Source organism: Montipora capricornis, unplaced genomic scaffold (genome assembly GCF_036669925.1).
Source record: "Montipora capricornis isolate CH-2021 unplaced genomic scaffold, ASM3666992v2 scaffold_498, whole genome shotgun sequence".
NCBI classification, from domain to species: domain Eukaryota; kingdom Metazoa; phylum Cnidaria; class Anthozoa; order Scleractinia; family Acroporidae; genus Montipora; species Montipora capricornis.
The window spans coordinates 190,001-192,500 of record NW_027180236.1 but is presented as its reverse complement, the minus strand read 5'-3'; the positions used below and the strand labels follow the sequence as shown (position 1 = coordinate 192,500).

The 2,500-nt window shown below is 38.7% G+C and overlaps 1 pseudogene; it reads left to right on the top strand.

The window, feature by feature from the left end:
• Positions 1-2,500, top strand: part of LOC138036746 (uncharacterized) — an 8,409-nt pseudogene that overhangs the window by 4,421 nt on the left and 1,488 nt on the right.

Here is a 2,500-nt window from a genome sequence, read left to right as displayed (position 1 = left end):
AATTCACCAGTTTGGCAACACTTTTTTCTTGAACCGCATGAGTTTTAAAAGAAACCAAGCACACCCTTTGTGAGTGAATGGAAAAGGAAAAAAAGCCATTTCAGAGTCAACTAACAATAGCCAGGGAATAGGAATCACGCTAAAATTGGAAGCCATAAAAACAACTTGTCAGTTCAAGGTCAAAGAAGAGTTTTATTCCACTTTATCTCTAAAAACAAGATCATTCGCATTTTGATGTATTTCATTGAAACACGCAAGGTTGACCTGGTACTAGAATCAGCAAAATATGGCCAAGCAACCACGATGAACTTCAAACACGATCTGCTCCAACACTTAATAACATTTGCATGCTTTAAACAAACTTCTGAGAGATTTACACTAATTTTACCAGAACTCATTGCGAATACGGGTTTATAACAAAATTTTCATGTTACTGTCAATGCCCAACGAAAAACCAGTTGGGCAAACGGATTAAAAAAGCACTCGTTTGCTCGCATTTTAGTGCAAAACGAACAAACAAATCAACTTTTTCTTGATGTCCAAAAGAGTGCAGATAATTGTTATTTAATTCCAGTTGACAATAAAAATTCGATTTTGATTCCTGAACAAAGAAAGAACCGAATAAACCACAAACGGATTAGTGCCCAAGGAAAGAATTTGTGGAGTAACTTCTTCTGCTAAGTATGAGCAATTCCTGGTATTTTGTTTTATCATTGTTGTTCTCTTTCCCTTCGTTTCTGTTTTAGACATAGGTCCTCCAGCCATCATGTAACCTTATCAGAGCTTCTAAAGATAATCCAAAAATTGCCACACAGAGAAAAAAGCAGCTTTAAGTTTACATCCTGCCGATGCTTGACTTGAATAACTGCGTAGCCACCAGTGTGGACCACAAATGTCATGATATGTGAAACTGGATTGAAAACATCTTCCAAACCGTTTTCCACCTGGACACGAAAAGTGTTGACTGTGCAAGAACTTTCATTGATGTAGTATGGCGGTGTAGCCGCAGCGAGCCACAGAAAGCACTTGAAAATGAAGCTTCACTTACGGTGAGTTAACCTGCGTTGAGCCTCCAATCCAATCTAAACCAGTACCTGGTCTGCGGTCAACTTCAAAAAAACAGCTGACCTCGGTGAGCTCTAAGCTTGAGCCCGAGGTATGGTCACATGATACTGGTGAGCTGATACCAATTGATTAAATTGGATAGTCAATTGATTAAGAGATGGATGTCCAATATCAAAGATGTATGCTGTAAACTAGCATGATACTGGCATACATGGAGGGGTGGACATACGGACGGCCCAAGGAGGATTGGAACCTATTCCCGGAGGCTTTGTGCAACAGGTTCTATATCATTTCGTAACCTTTTCGATAACGTTTCATCGAGGGCTCGATTTATGAGACATTTCAGGACTGGTTTTTTATTTCATTGTGGAATGAAATGGATCGAAACGAGGTAAGATACAATTCTCTGTCACTACTTTTTTGCATTAGCTTGTTTTTTGGAGAAAAATAACATTTGCAAGCCTTGTAAACTTTAGCTCGTTTTTAAGTGATTTCTTCGTAATATTTGGCGCGCAATTTACCGTCAAAAGCACTTATTTTAAAACCCTCCAATTGTAAGTTTTTCGTGGAGGTTTGACCTTCCAAGTGCTACCATGTGAAAGAAGAATAAATTAAGAGTGAAATGCATTCAAAGGTCGCCTAAGGTCGCTTAGTATTTATCCGATTTCAATGCATTGAAAAAATCCTTTGTTTGCACCCAACAAGCTGTGAAATGTATGCTCAGTATGAAATTGGCAAGCTCACAGCTTTCTTGTCAAACGGACGTTTCAACAAAACGGCCGCTTTATGTTTTGTTTAGTTTAAGTATTTTGCAACTCACAATTCTCGGTTTTCATCTTACGTCACAAGCATATCATATTACCATGGCGGCCATGTTGGTGTACAGCTTGCTCATTAGCATATGTCAAAATACAAAGCGATGTAGAGATTGTTAACTATATGTCAATGTGAATTCAACGAATTTGATAAATCTGTCAGAGAAAACCAAGCGAATTTTATGGAGACGATTGCTATGTCGTTCCTCTATTGTTAGATTACTTGAATCAAGTAGAATGTTTTGAAGATCAACGTTAAATTGAGAAAGTTTCAGCTCGTGCCGGAACCAGTTGCATCGTGTGGTGAAGGATTACAACAGCATGTCTGACGATGATGCCGACGAATCTAATACAGAAAACTTTGAAAAAAAGGACGAAGAAGATTCAACATTTATTCCTCTTTTATCAGAGTACTCGAAAAAGCTAGATAGCCGGGTAAAACGTCGCTACATTGAGAAAATATCAGTGATTGGTATTGACCCGGCTACGTTGTGGCACGCGAAGCTCGATCCAGAGTGTTTACCTCCAATCGAAGCCTCAGATCTATTTGGTTTTAGACACGAGCTATTATACTGCACAACAATTCAAAGCCTTCAAAAGCTTAGAGGCGTACAACCAGA